The 16709-nt window shown below is 38.4% G+C and overlaps 1 protein-coding gene and 1 non-coding gene across 2 annotated transcripts in view; both read right to left on the bottom strand.

The window, feature by feature from the left end:
- The window catches only part of LOC134328783 (uncharacterized), a 266319-nt gene that overhangs the window by 173066 nt on the left and 76544 nt on the right, over positions 1-16709 (bottom strand). The gene's annotated exons all lie outside the window — the stretch shown is intronic.
- trnal-uag (transfer RNA leucine (anticodon UAG)) lies at positions 8504-8585 on the bottom strand. The gene has a single exon. It is a non-coding gene; the product is annotated as a tRNA-Leu (tRNA).

The raw sequence follows: 16709 nt of genomic DNA, 5'->3' as shown, positions 1-16709 counted from the left end.
CTACCTAAACAGTCTCACATCACCACTCTTGTACTGAGAAACATGCATGAAGTCACGGCTCATGCAGGCAGAAACCACATGCTGTCTAAACTAAGAGAAAGGTTTTGGATCCCTGGAGCCAGTGGTGCCATCAGTAGGCTGTTGTCAAAGTGCATAACTTGCAGAAGGCTACATGGAGTGGCTGGGAAACAACTAATGGCTGACTTACCTGCATGCAGAGTTCTCCCTGATGATCCACCTTTCACCAGAGTTGGCATGGATTACTTCGGACCTTTTCTAGTAAGAAGAGGAAGAGGAGAAGTAAAAAGATATGGAGTCATCTTTACCTGCCTCGCTGCAAGAGCCATCCATCTTGAAGTTGCATCTTCTCTGGACACAGATGCATGCCTCAATGCAATAAGAAGATTTATGGCAAGAAGAGGACAGGTAAAAGAGATATACTCTGATAATGGCACCAACCTTAAAGCAGCTGACACAGAGTTAAAACGATCTATCCAGCAGTGGAATAGCAGTCTTATGGCGAAAAATCTCCAGCAAAGGGGCATTGCATGGCATTTTAATCCTCCAGCAGGTGGAAGCTGGGAGAGGCTTATCCGCTCTGTGAGGAAAATATTCAGTGTGACCTTACGAGAGCAGGTTTTGGATGAAGAAGACCTGCACACGCTGCTATGTGAAGCTGAAGCAATCATTAACAGTAGACCCATCACAAGAGTATCATCAGACTTGAATGACTTGGAGGCGTTAACACCCAATCACCTGCTTCTGCTTAAAGTTAAACCAGCATTACCTTCTGGTGTGTTTAACAAAGAGGACCAGTATGCCAAGAGAAGATGGAAGCAAGTCCAGTACCTGGCAGACATCTTCTGGAAGCGGTGGTGTAAAGAATATCAAAGTTCGCAGTGGTATTGAACATTCAGGTGTGGTGCACCATGGGAGTAAAATTTTGGATCCGGAGTGGAGTCACACAGTTTTTTGACCTTGCCGTGCTCTTATGTCTTACCTGTGATACCTTTTGTACCGTTTTGTTTTGTGCTCTAAAATACACAGTAAACAAGTTTTAAATGCAACTCATCACGCCTCATGGATTTATTCATTTTGGACATGGTGTTAGAACTTGGATGGGAGTACGTAAAGCGTCAAGCGGACTTCACTAATTTTTGGAACTTACAGTGACATTTGAACTGTTTTTATTTGCAATGTTGTGTTTCCTTGAAAATTTCCCCCCAGTTTCAAATAAAATCCTCCAAATCTGGCAACACAAGAATATAAATGTACATTTGTAATGGCCTAGGAGAATTTAGCCACTGGCAACAGCTAAATGATAACCAAAGTGCTGGGTTGAGAAAATAACCCAACAGTTGGGTTATTGGAGTGAGAAATAAGGGTTATTGGAGTGGAATAACATAGAATCAGATAAACAGTTATTCATCTGTACTTTGCGTATTTTGAACTTTAAACTTTTTAAGAAAGTAAAACTAAAACCACACACATTACTAACTGATAGCAGAAATAAATCAGGCAAAGGTAGCACAATACGTTGTCATGGTGATGGTGGACGCTGGCGCATCTGGCTGCCGCTACCGTTATCGTATTTTATCATATTTTATTGTATTTTTATCGTATTTTTCTTTTCATTTTTATCTTTGAACACACTCATGTTATTGCTACCGCTCCTGTTGCTCTATTTATTTTTCATCGGATAATCTCAGCGCCTGTTGGATACTAAAAGACTATGGTGTGTGTGTTGGATCATTTTAAAAGATGCGGACGCTGGTACGTTTTCTTCACATCCTAAAACGGTCTGGATTACAATTTACAGCTACGTGGTGAACGGTTGGGTGAGTTTTCCTGCGATCGGCACAATGTTGAACTATTCTGCTGACCAGCTGATGAAGTTCAACAATTACACTACTCCATCGTGTATTCTAGTCATCAAACAGCTTGGACTCCTTCACCGGCCTCGTTATATTCACAGGGGCTCCCGGAGAAAGCTTGTCCCAGTGAGAGTAAGGAACTGCTCGGATGGTAAAGTGGGGTTTTCTAGGCATGCGCCGTATACTCCCAATGGAGTATCTCCGTGTAGTCTCGAACCGCGTTACAAACCCCCTATGAAATTTAAATGCTTAAAACCAAAAGTTCAGCCCTGGTTAAATGCATCCACACATGAAATTAGACAGGCTTGTAGAAGAGCGGAATGGAAATGGAGAAAGGACAGATTGCAAGTAAGTTTGGATATTTTTAAAGGTTGCCTGGAAGACTATCAGCTAGCTGTTAAGTCTGCTAGAGAGGCATACTTTTCAAGCATAATTGCCAAAAATTACAACAGACCTAAAGTACTGTTCAGTACAATAAATTATTTACTTAAATCATCACCCGAAGTTGGAAATGTTCCTTCTTCTAGAGTATGTGAAGAGTTTTTAAACTTTTTTGTGGAAAAAACTGAAACAATTAGGTCTGGCATTACTTACTTGGGTATAGATTCTCCACTTCCACCGCCGTGCCCAGGTATGTTTGAAAAGTTTGAGGCTGTTTCAATCTCCGAATTAACAGATTTGGTGCTGAAAACAAAGCCAACAACCTCCCCACTTGATGTGATGCCCCCACAGATAGTTAGGGAGACATTTGATATATTAGGACCTTTTGTCCTGGATATCATTAATACTTCCCTTGCCACTGGTACTGTTCCAGCATGCTTTAAACATGCTGTAGTTACACCTCTGCTCAAAAAGCATAATCTTGATGCTACAGTGGCTAGTAACTATAGGCCGATTTCTAAATTACCATTCTTGGCTAAATTGCTGGAAAAGGTTGTATATTCTCAGCTTTTACCATTTTTGAGTAGAGATGGTATTTTTGAGATTTTTCAATCTGGCTTTAAGTCTATGCACAGCACTGAATCTGCTCTTCTGAAGGTGACAAATGACTTGCTACTTACTGTTGATGAGGGAAATTGTGCCATCCTCATTTTATTGGACCTTAGTTCTGCTTTTGATACTGTTGACCATGACATACTTGTTGGTCGCCTGGAAAAGTGGATGGGGTTACAGGGAGAGGCCCTGAATTGGTTCATATCTTATTTTAAGAATAGAACCTTTTCAGTGAATATTAGCAGCTATTTCTCTTCTTCTGCTGATGTCTCTTGTGGTGTTCCACAAGGGTCCATACTAGGGCCCCTCCTTTTTTCTCTCTATATGCTGCCATTGGGTCAAATAATTAGGAAGCACAATGTCAGCTTTCACCTGTATGCTGATGACATACAGCTTTATCTTCCCATTAGACCGAATGACAATGGCTCGTTAGCATCTCTTAGCAGTTGTCTTGAGGACATAAAGAGGTGGATGGCTGACAATTTTCTTCAGCTGAATGAAAGCAAGTCAGAGGTTATCGTTTTTGGGGGTCCTCATCACATCAATAGTGTCTCCAATAACCTTGGTCACTTGTCTACATGTGTCAAAACATCTGTGAGAAATCTTGGTGTTATCTTTGACTCTGACCTCCGATTTGATAAACAAATCAACTCTGTGGTAAGGAATAGCTTCTTCCAGCTCAGAAATATTGCGAAGATTAAGCCTTTTCTCTTCTATTCTGACCTGGAAAAAGTTATTAATGCATTCATTTCTGCAAGAATTGACTACTGTAATTCTCTGTATATTGGGATTAGTCAGTCTCTGTTGCGGCGCTTACAGGTGGTCCAGAATGCAGCAGCAAGGTTACTGACTAATACCAAGAAAAGAAACCATATTACACCCGTCCTCGCCTCACTACATTGGCTGCCTGTTCAGCACAGGATTCAGTTTAAAGTGCTTTTATTTGTTTTTAAAGCGCTTAATGGTCAAGCCCCGGCTTATCTCAGTGGTATGCTTTCTCCCGCAACCACACAGCGATCTTTAAGATCAGCCACTCAGAACTTGTTGACTGTTCCTAGGGCTCGTTTGAAGCTAAAAGGTGATCGTGCATTTGCAGTTTATGCTCCGAGGCTATGGAACACTCTACCTCCTAATATTCGACAAGCACCTTCGGCCGCTGTTTTTAAATCACTCCTAAAAACATACCTTTATAAGCTGGCATTTGAACAGTGAGGAGCTGTGTTAATTTTAATTGTTTAGTCTATTTTTATCTGTTTTATTTTGTCTCTTACTCTGTATTTTTATTTGGTTCTTACTTTTTTAACATAATGTTGTGTTATGTATGCTTATTCAATGTACAGCACTTTGGTCAACGTAAGTTGTTTTAAGAGTGCTTTATAAATAAAATTTACTTACTTACTTACTTACTTACTTACTTACTTACGTTTCACTTGCAATTAAGAAGTTTATTACAGAATGAAACCGTATCGATCGAACAACTTTGTCCGGAGAGAGAGCATGTATGTAGTCGAATCTTCTCTCTCTGGCTCCAATGACATTTGCTTCCCCTTATATACTTGAATATTCAGACAAAAAACATATGGAATGTATTAGGTGTGTCATTTTCTTACAACTCAGTAGAGCTTCCCACAGTCCTACTGACAGCTAGGGCCTCTGTGTGACTGATATATTTTCTATAGAATAACAGAACTGTATGGACTAAGAATGTCTAAGAATGGATCCCAGATGTGGATTCGTGTAACAGAATACACCCTGGCCTTCTTATGGAATGTAGGATCTCCCAGAAGTGTGGGAATATTCCAACACAGCCTCCTTCTACAAAATAATGCATTCTCCACAATAACCCATATATGAGATTATGAAAAGGGATATCTGAATAAAATATTGTCTGTGTAACTTCCAGATACATCACGCCAAATTTCTGCTTCAGGTTTACCTTGAAAACTGAGACTTTAGGACATGCGCGCATCCACAGTAAGGGAGGGGTGGGAGTGGTAGGCGGTTGGAGCTCACTGATTGGCTGTGGGGTGCTCACTGGTGTAAGGTGAAAACACAGAGAGACGAGTGAAAAGCCACACTGGCTAGCGTTAGCTGTGAGCTAACAAGCAGAAACTGAATAACGGCTCGTCTTTTAATTTTTCAAAATCAACATTTTTTATCAGTTCAACCGGAAATGAACACAAGCGTGCATGCGCGGACATGTACTTATTTACTAAATATATCTTTAGTGTAAATCGAGCACAAGTGTTGAGAAAAAGGAGCAAACAGTAATAATAACGTTACGCCCAATCCGCTGTTCTGACTTGTCTGCCATAGATTTTCCTGCCTATGTAAGAACTATTTTTTCCTAAATAAAAGCGCTATATTAAGAAAAAAAAGAACGTCTCACCTGTCGTGTAATGTGAATTATAAAATATATTGTCTGGTGTGTAGGGAAGAGATCGGATTTGTACCGTTTCCGTGTTCGTGTTTTGCACGGAGCTTGTGTGACATTTAAAGTAGCGTTCTCATTAACCACTCAAATGATTGGACTTTATTAACATTATTTTACATTACCGTCATCGCATCGCATCGCATGAACATTTACATTCATATTTTTTGTTACGGTATAGAACTTAATTGTGGATTACAGGCATAACTAATCGTACACGTTCATACACTTTTAAGAAACAGCTGTAACTATAAACTAACCAGTAGTGATGGATCGGTCGCGAACGATCCGGCTCTAAGAGCCGGCTCTTTAAAGTGAACGACGGGATCCGGCTCCTGATTGGGAGCCGATTCGGGGGTTTTTTTTCGGGTTTTTTCTGTTAAAGCCGCACGTGATTGGTCAAGATGCGTGGTTGCGTTTGTGTGTTTACACTGAGCAGGAGGGGAGGGGTTACAGACACACACACACACAGTGAGCACACAAACAGGAGAGAGAGAGAGAGAGAGAGAGAGAGAGAGAACTCAGCGCTTTACACAGCCAGACATTACACGCTGGAAAGGTGAGGAAAATGAGTGACAGGAAACATAGTAAAGTTTGGACACGAGAAGCCCCTTTTACAGAGAAGTGCAGACCCACTGAGCTGGTGGGAGATTAAGTGTTCAGTCTACCCACATCTTATACATGTGATGGCACATAGACTGTGTATTGTAGCAACATCTGTCCCCTCAGAGAGAATCTATTCCAAAACAGGGCAGATCATAACAGAAAGGAGAAACAGGATCAACCCCTCAAAGATGAGCTCCTTGGTTTTTCTGAATGCCAATCTTCACTAAATACTTACAAATACTGTCACCTGGATGCTGCTTTTTCTTTTTGTTTTGCACATTTTCATTGATGCTTTGTTGATGTTGTGTTGTTTCACTCTAGATGCAAATGTACAAATAATATACACAATCAGACCTTTTTGTCTAATTGAGATGGGTCTTTGTTTTTGTATTTTATAATTTATTGTTGTAGCACTCTGTTTCATGTTGAGTATATAAATAAAGCCATTTAAATAATAAACATTTGATACAATGTTTTTTTTTACATTAGTAATTCATTTTACATGTAATTTGGTAATAAATTAATTTAAGCAACAAAAAAATCTAAGGAGCCACTTGGGAGCCAAAAGAACCGGCTCTTTAAAAGGAGACGAAATTCCCATCACTACTAACCAGTTAACTTTTGAAATATATTGAAGTGTGTAGCCTTCTATTATTCTGTTCTGTGTGGGCAGAGAGAGATTACAATGCCAAAATGTTATGTGTTAATGTTCGTGTTAAAGTCTAATTGATACACATGCATTTATACTTATGCGTATTTATTATAGATCAGACAAGATAAGCAATGTTTGACGTTCAGATTTTTTAATCTTTTTATAATAAAACATTGAAATATTTTAATTACACTCGTGTGTACACTGTAAAGTTTGTCCGTGACCCCCTGGGATTTAAAACTGCTCTGTAATGTTTTTAGTTTTACACCAGTATACCAATAACTCAACCAGCACTGATCTAACATTCTTATATAAATGAAAGTGTATTAATAACAATCTCACTCTCATCAATGTGTTAGATTAGTGCTTTCTTTATAATCACACACAGCATGGACACATTATCAGTAATGAATTCCAACCTTTCTTCAGTAAAGTTAGAACTCTTGATGCAATCCTCTCATACATGTTTATTATTTGATGTTTTATGTTTATTATTGATTGTGTGTTTCTGTTATTTTCTCCACCGCCTGCATGTATGTATATACCAGCGCGCTGACGTCACAACATCTGTATAAATCTACATTTTAGTATCCAGACGAAAACAATGAAGCAGTTTTCAGAAATCTCTTTATCCTGTTTTCATTAATCGTGGGTTTGTGAGTTCGTGTGGATGAGAGAAAAACACAGAAGACTAAAGTGTAAAAAATATCCGTGTTGTTGTTGACACGCCTAAATAACGGTGTTAAATGTGACGCATTTTTCCTTACCGAAAAATATCAGGTAATAAAATCAATCCTAAACATTTCTCCATCAAATACGGATTAATAACATTTACATATTACAACTTTATATTCACAAACTCACCGTGATTATCTAGAAAACTTTATATTTCTCTTCACATAAACCGAAGAGCTCACTTTTACTTTAACTCCATGCAGCATTTAACTGCTCCTCCAAATCTTCAACGTTCTGAGTTCAAAGGCGCGAGTGTAACCTGACTCCACAAAAGAGAGGATTTTAGTTTTTAAACAGTTGGACATTCAGAATCAGACAGTAGACAAAATTATTTTGTTGTTCTGTGTGAATGATAAAATTAAACAGCCTTTATGTGTTACTAAAGAAGAGCAGAAATGCTATCTTTTTTACATTCAAACAATCTGTCTACTTGTGAACTCTGCACCAAAGTAGCAGACGCCATGTTATGAACACAGCCCAAAATATCCGTTATACACAGTCTCTAAAACAGTCTCTCACAGAGTCTCATAGTCTCTCACAGTCTCTAATACAGTGTCTAATAGTCTCTCACACATTCTCTAATACAGTCTCTCACACAGTCTCTTATACAGTCTCTCACACAGTCTCTCATACAGTCTCTAATACATTCTCTAATACAGTCTCTCATACAATCTCCAATAAAGTCTCTAATACAGTCTCTAATACAATCTATCATAGTCTCTAATACAGTCTCTCACACAGTCTCTAATACAGTCTCTCACACAGTCTCTAATACAGTCTCTCACAGTCTCTCATAGTCTCTAATACATTCTCTAATACAGTCTCTCATACAATCTCCAATAAAGTCTCTAATACAGTCTCTAATACAATCTATCATAGTCTCTAATACAGTCTCTCACACAGTCTTTAATACAGTCTCACACAATCTCTAATACAGTCTCTAATACATTCTGTAATACAGTCTTCAATACAGTCTCTCACAGTCTCTAAAACAGTCTCTCATACTATCTCTAATAAAGTCTCTAATACAATCTATCATAGTCTCTAATACATTCTTTAATACAGTCTCTCATATAATCTCAGAATCAGAATACTTTATTGATCCCAGAGGGAAATTGCAGACAAAGAGGTTGCGGACTGAAAAGTCCGCAAGTGTAATCGGCACACTTGTGATCGAGCACAAGCTACACCAGACTGGTAAACATTATGAGTTGGCAGCGGTGGGATTCGAACCCACGCCTCCGAAGAGACTGGAGCCTAAATCCAGTGCCTTAGACTGCTCGGCCACGCTACCTTGGTAATCTCTAATATAGTCTCTAATACAATCTATCATAGTCTCTAATACAGTCTCTAATACAGTCTCACACAATCTCTAATACAGTCTATAATACAGTCTCTAATACATTCTCTAATACAGCCTCTAATACAATATTAAAGTCTCTAAAACAGTCTCTCACACAGTCTCTAATGCAATCTCTCACACAGTCTCTAATACAGTCTCTAATACAGTCTCACACAATCTCTAATACAATCTATAATACAGTCTCTAATACATTCTCTAATACAATCTCTCATACAATATTAATTTCTCTAAAACAGTCTCTCACACAGTCTCTAAAACAGTTCCTCACACAGTCTCTAATACAGTCTCTCACACAGTCTCTAATACAGTCTCTAATACAGTCTATAATACAGTCTCTAATACATTCTGTAATACAGCCTCTAATACAATATTAAAGTCTCTAAAACAGTCTCTCACACAGTCTCTAATACAGTGTCTAATACAGTCTCACACATTCTCTAATACAGTCTATAATACAGTCTCTAATACATTCTCTAATACAGTCTCTCATACAATATTAAAGTCTCTAAAACAGTCTCTCACACAGTCTCTAATACAGTCTCTCACACAGTCTCTAATACAGTCTCTCACACAGTCTCTAATACAGTGTCTAATACAGTCTCACACAATCTCTAATACAGTCTATAATACAGTCTCTAATACATTCTCTAATTCAGTCTCTCATACAATATTAAAGTCTCTAAAACAGTCTCTCACACAGTCTCTAATACAGTCTCTCACACAGTCTAATACAGTCTCTCATACAATCTCTAATACAGTCTCTCACACAGTCTAATACAGTCTCTCATACAATCTCTTATACAGTCTCTCATACAATCTCTAATACAGTCTCTCACAGTCTCTCACACAGTCTAATACAGTCTCTCATACAGTCTCTAATACAGTCTCTCATACAATCTCTAATACAGTCTCTCACAGTCTCTCATACAGTCTCTAATACAGTCTCTTATACAGTCTCTCATGCAGTCTTTTATACAGTCTCTAATACAGTCTCTCATGCAATCTTTTATACAGTCTCTAATACAGTCTCTCACAGTCTCTAATACAGTTTCTAATCAAATCTATCATACAGTCTCTAATAGTCTCTAACATTATTTACTAAACTAATCATATTTGATAAGTAAACACACCTAAATGTATCATAATGTTCACACGTCATGTTTTGTATTGTTTTTCTTTCTTGCAAAATTTTACGCTGCTGCAATTATAAAAAAATAATTGTGTGTTAAATATGTGCATAGAAAGAAATACATTAAATCTATGTAAAATATATGATTTACATAATCGAATTTAAGATTCATCAAACCTTTTTTTAATTTGATATCATTGATAACAATGATTAGGTAGGTGGTGTGTGTCAAAGTAACATCCATGTGGATGGCAGGACCCACGGCTTGCTTTCTTCCCATTGTGCATCCTGGTGCCATGTGTTCCCCAGGTAAGTGACGCACACACACCAGGCCATCCACGTGATGGAGAAGAAAAGGTGATCAGACCAGGTCACCTTCTTCCATTGCTCCGGGGTCCAGTTTCGATGCTCATGTGCCCATTGTTGGTGCTTTCGGCGGTGGATAGGGGTCAGCACCCTGACTGGTCTGCGGCTATTCAGCCCCATATGCAACCTTTTTTACCTTAAAACTTTTTGAAAATGAAACACTGTTTTTATTTGTTTTTTATGTTTGATTATGAAAATGACATCTTATACTTTTCTAAACTAATATTGGTTAAGCTAAATTACACATGAACCTCATATACACTGTGACGTCCAGAAGGTTATGTATTAGGTCGTAACAGGGTGGGCCATAACAGGGTGGACATTCTGACATAAAATTAACCATTAGCTAGCAAGTGAGCAAAACTATGCTAGCATAAAAGTTATTTCAGACATAGGATCTCTCTACATAGGCAGCATTTTACGTCATCCTGTGCGCGCTCCCGAGAAGGAGGCTGTTCGAAATCCTAGATGCCTTAAAATGCTCACGTTAGGCATCTTAAAATTTCAATGTTATTTTGACTCAAGAACGAGTGAGCATCAGATGCTTCCTTAGCAGTGGAGGCAATTCCAGCATTCAATGCGGCAAAACCTTTCTGATGAAATTGGACAAATATGGAGGATGGGAGCGGAGCAGCGAGCAGTGCGGCCGGTGAAGTTATTTTCAAATGTAAGTAATTCTCCTTCATTTTTCATTTTCATAAATGTGTACAAGTGTATTTTATTTGCAGTTTTGTGTTTATTAGTTAATTTAACCGTGTTCGGTATGTGGAGATGTTAGTTGGCATGCCGCCTCATCTTGTTAGTCTGAATGGCCTAGTACTATCTCTGTTAGCTTTGTAAGCAAGTGCTAGGTTCTTCTTTTAACATAACAGTTATAACCACAGTTATAAGGTTTTTGCAACGTAACTAGTTGGTATTCAGCATTCAAATGCAGAAGCTTCCACTTTTTCAGGGAACAGATCAGTCGTTGAAGCCTTTATTAGGGCTGGAATTAAAAAAGAGCGTCTGTTCACAGGAGGAAGAAACTCTGCTGTGTCAGAGTTGGAAGTAAGATAGTTAAGTGGTCCATTTACCAAATAAACAGTCAGTTATAGTACAAAGTGTGATTTAAGGAAGTGTTATTTATTACAGTATCATATTTATTATAGTATTTATTTTATTTGTGTAATTTAAGCATATTCCTAATCTGATTAAAACTTCACATAATTTCATATTCAAAAGCACACTGAGTGAAATTTTTTGTTTATTTGTTTGTTCTTAGAACTATTCTTATAGAACTGGGGCAGGAGGACAAGGTGTCCCAACAGCAAGCCTGCAAAAAAGTGGGACAACCTTAAAAAGAAATACAAGGTAAGTTCTAAAACAGACCTTTCATAGATTACTTGAGAAAGTACTGATTAATAGTATCTGTTTGAGTGGTAAACTGACTGAAGCTTAAGTTTAATTATATTTTTATTGACTTTAGGAACTAAAGTGTCCACCATCAGGAAGTGGAACAGACAACGGGGAAGTCACTGCAGCAACATGGCCCTGGTTCAGCCTTATGGATGAAGCCCTGAGTAGCCACCAATCTATTTCATCTCCTGTGCTGATTGCCTCTTTTACTGAGGAAGAACCAGGGCAATCTTCTGCTGTGACTTCCGAGCTATCTGAGGAGAGAGGAAGGAAGAGGCAGGGAAGTTTATTAGAACTCCTTAGAGAGGACATGGAGTGGGAGAAAGAGAGAGAGAAGACGGGCTAGAACAGGCAGAAGAGGAGCGGTCTGAACGCTTGTTCAGTCTTTTTTAAAGACTCGTCAATAAAATAAATTAGATTTGTTATTTAAATAAAGTTTTTTTTTAAAGTAAAACTGTACTCTGGTTTTGTTTACAGGAAATGCTTGTTATCTTAAATTTAATCCATGCAATAGTTCAGTTTTCTAGTTTTAAATAGCTATATGACATTTTCTTTGATAAGTCACTCAAAATAATTTTATTTAGTTTACACACAGCTTGCAGGTGTATAGATGTATAGAGCTTCCTGTTCCTGTAGCACTGTGCATATGGTTCTCCTGGAGCTTTGATTCTAATGTGGCACCCATTTATGGCCCCAACTACAGATCGAAAAGCTACATGATTGACCAGTTTTACAAATCCTTCAGCGATTCTCTGTAAGTCCTCTTGTTTTGGGTAGCAAATGATTTGGGGAAGAATTCGCATTATTTCTCTGGCCACCCGGTGAATCACATCATGGACTGTAGTACAGGGCATGGAAAATGCACGTGAAACAACATGATATGATGTGCCACATGCCAGCCAAAATAAAAAAAATAAAAAAACTTCAATGGTTTTCCCCCAGCCGTGAGTGATCTCATTATGGACCAGCTGGAAAAGCACTGTCAGGAATTCTCTGTTTAGACGGAAGTCAGGCTTGGCATCATCAAAAAATAACTTTAACAGGGGCAAGTTTAAAGCCAGGAATAGTATTTAGTTGGCCTTGCTCCCTGTGAGAAATAAAAATTGTACATAGGTAAAGCAATATAAATTAGGGACATGTATGTAAATAGATGCATATAAGTAAATGTAAATAGACGTATAATAGTTTACTGCATGCCATTTGTAATTACTCAACTTATTTGTCAATACTTATAGTGTGAATGTAATAGTATTAAGTTTAAAGCTGTTTGTTTAAGAATAAATTGAATTTTTGAATGTGTTTTATTAAAGTTATCTTTAATTGTATGTATGGGTTTTAAAATATTGAATAATTTGTATAAATAGTTTGTGTAACATCTTACATTCATAAATCTGTAATATAAAATTACTAAGAAATTACTATTAATTACTTATCAAACTTTAAACTATTTAAAGTTATGTAGAAAGTGTTTACGGTTTGTAACTTTTAATGGTTTTTTCCCCTCAGAGGGTTAGAGGAAGTTTCCCCTCAGAAAATCTGTGTTCAAGATCAGCAGTTAGAGCCCATCTTCTTCAATTTCTTCGTCTGACAGCAGCACGTCAGGAAATTTGTTTTGTACGCTGTTCCTTCAAAGCTAGTATTAATCAAAACAGTTACAGAAGCGGTAAGTGCAGCACCATGGTGCAATAACAGTTTAAGCGCTTAAGAAACTGATGCCGAGGACTCACTGAGGTAAAGCTACGGCGGTGGGGGGAACAGTGGATAACGTAATCGCTGTCTAAGTAGTGCATTCGAATAAATTCACTTCTGAGTCAATGACTTATTAGAATCCTCTCTACTGAGGCAGCTGCTTATGTAGACAGTAAGACAGCAAGGCAGCTCCCTAGGTTTTCGAACAAACCCCATATTTGCTTGAGGGAGAGTGGTTGAGAAAAGTGATGAAAAGGTTTAAGCATGAAAGCAGATTTTTGTACAAAGTAAATTAGAAAAAATACATGAATCTGAACTGAAATATTTTAGAACCTGAAAATGACTGTTATTGCACTTATAGGTTACTATTACTACAACTATGCATGTTCAAACAGGTTTATCCTCCTTGATGTCCAGGGGACCCTGAGAGTTTGACATCAAGCAACAGATGGTCCAAAGTTGATTGACGGAGCCCGTGAGGGAAAGTGGAACAACCCCATCCCAGATGTGGTACTCCTTCACTCTGCGGATTGCCCTTTCCACCAGCACTCTTAGATGTGCTATTGCTTGTGTCTTCTCAACATCTTCTTTGGTGAACTGAGCAGACTTCTTGAAGGGGGAAATGATCAGGGTTGCACCTACTTCTGCCAACATCTACTTTCAATCTGAAAGCCCTTATCAGCAATCACTCCATCTCCTGGTTGCAGTAGCCTGGCGAAGTTAGACCTCCGAGTTATTTCCTGATCTGAGATGGAGCCAGTGTAAAGCTTGGAAACAAATGTGATGACATCACAGGGAGCAACCCCAACCAGTGCTTTGAAAGTTGTGTGATTTTTGTCATTTGAGAAGCTTTCAGACTGTAGGGTGAGTGATGTTGCTGTCTCACAGCGGACCTCTGTACAGTCAATCAGCACACGGACCTCTGGGCAGCACTGGCGGGATTTTTCAGGCATGGTAGCTTGCACCTGCTGTCGAGTCATCCATGAAGGTTGAGAACCCAAAACCAGGTAAAAGTAACTGGTCCATGTTATGATGATGCGACTAACAGTGGACAAACTGACCTTAAAAATTGACGCCAAAGCTTATTCCTTGAGTCCAGCACCAATGCGGCAAAGACAAAGGGGTAGTTTGCAATGAGGACTGGGTGTTCCATATGCCTTCCTCTGTATCTTGGTCCAGTAAGTGATCCTAGAAGCTGATGGTGCAACAGACTCCCAGAACAACATGAAGACTTCCTCGGAGGGGAATCTTGTGAAGAAGCGGAATTCTTCATCAGTTGAGCAAAAATGATTCAGCTTAGGTTGGTCTGTCAGAAACCTAATCTGCTTAATTTCATTCTCCAGCTCCATCACCTTGTGCTCCAGCTCCTTTATCCTTGCAGATGCAGCATCCACTGCACCTGTGACAAAAGAAGGAACACATTACATTACGATATTCTTTTACATTAAATATCTAAAATAAAGTCAAATGATGTGCTGGACATTCATTCAGGCTATATTCTAGACTCTTTAGACTGTTATTCAGGTAAGTATTGCATCTTTACACTGTTATTCAGATAAATATAGTATCTTTAGACAGTTATATTGGTATATTTAGTTGCAATGTTACTCACCAGGAGACGGTGGATGCCAGTAATCGTGCTCCATAACATTAGCCATAGACTCATTTAGCATAGCTCCCGGTTCCTGCTTGTCTCTCTCTCCCGTTGCGGCTTCAATGTTAAAACCTAAGCGAGTACTTGCCCTCTTGTATGGTGCCTGACGATCCTTCCGACTCCCGAAATCATTCCAGGCAAATCGCGATGGAACCGATCCCTTTCTGAGTCTAACTCTGCTCCCTCCCTCTTTCACATACACCTCCTCAGGCTTGAAGTGCAGGCTACACACATACATACTGCCACGCAGAATAGTAAATTTGGCAACTTCTTCTCTCCTAATTGCAGTAATCCATTTAAGGCGTAAATGTTAATTTTTGGGAAAGTTGTTAAAACTTAAATGTGGATGTTTTTTTTATTCTTAGAGCAAAAAGCTACAGTAGCACTTGCTATGCTGCTCCATTTTACCGGTATGGCTAAGCTGCACTGTTTACCCTGCTATTTTTTACTTCCACATTCCAAACCCGGAAATGTGAAAAGGGCCTGTTGCATTAAGTAGTTCCAAGGAAATAAAGCAACTAAGTTAAATTGAGTCTACTAGAAAACATTGAATATTATGAATGATTTATTTATTTGAGTTAAATAAACACAGTGCAGTCATGTTTAAATCTAAAATGTAGGGCTGTCGAAGTTAACGCGATAATAACGCATTAACGCAATCTCAATTTAAAGAGATAAAAAAAAATAGTGCCGTTAACGCACTAATTACATTACGAGATTTTTTCACTTCTAAAACTAAAGCGATTCATTTTTCACCCACGGGAGACAGATTGAATTATTCTCACTGACCACGATCACACGCACGTTTAATGTTATTTAGTTCCGTTTGACAAAAAAAACCTTAAAAATAGAGCTCACAGCGAATATAACCGGTTACAAAAGCAGCGACCGCTGTTTGTGTTCAATACTCTGTTCACAGTGTCGATACAAGTGATTCAAGAATCGATTCATTGTAAGCGCAGCGTAAGTTTCTTTTCTCAGTCATCTCTCCGTGTTTACTGTTATGATGAATGATGCGGTTGTAAATAAACACCAAATACTACAGAACATTTTGTGTGACTCGCTTACCTTATAAAGCTCAGGCTTAATTATACTGGTTATTACCACAGAGCGGGAGTCGACTCAGAGTCGTTTACGATTTACCGAGGTGAACCACGAACGTGCTGATAGAATCGGCTCAGATGGGATCGGACTGTATTATCTTTTTAAAGTAAATATTTCAATCAGCAGAATCGCATCGCATGTATGATGTGCACAACGTTAATGACGTGCGTTTATTAATGAACGTTTACGTTAGCTTGTCAGAAGCTTTCTCAATAATTGCTGTGCGGTGTTTTTTTTTTTACAATTAGTGATGGCAAGCAACTGTTCCACTGCACTATTTTACACTAAAAACTAAACTATTCCATAATGCTCCAGATTGCATCATTCTAAATAGGTATCGGCGAGTACAAAAATACTTGTACTTGTACTCGGTTGGGAAAAAATGGTATCGATGCATCCCTAGTGAAAACACGAGGCTGAAGTTAGTTACTTATTCGCGGTTTCCGATTCGTTTGGTTACTTATTCGCAGCTTCTTATTCAGCGGCTGAAGTTGGTTCCTTATTCATAAAGGGAGCGTTCGCCATGGATATTTGCTGCACACTTTATATTTTACCGACATAAATCAACTAAATGAAGACGTGAACATATTTTTTTTGGCTGATTCTCATCGTGATATTGTCAATGTAAAAATGTGATTCAAATATAATTAAAATATTTACTTTGTAAAATAATTTTTCAATTCATTCTTTCAGGCTGCATTTCCACTGTAAGGAAAAC

This window comes from Trichomycterus rosablanca, chromosome 15 (genome assembly GCF_030014385.1).
Source record: "Trichomycterus rosablanca isolate fTriRos1 chromosome 15, fTriRos1.hap1, whole genome shotgun sequence".
NCBI lineage: Eukaryota > Metazoa > Chordata > Actinopteri > Siluriformes > Trichomycteridae > Trichomycterus > Trichomycterus rosablanca.
This window is presented reverse-complemented; position numbering and strand designations above follow the sequence as displayed.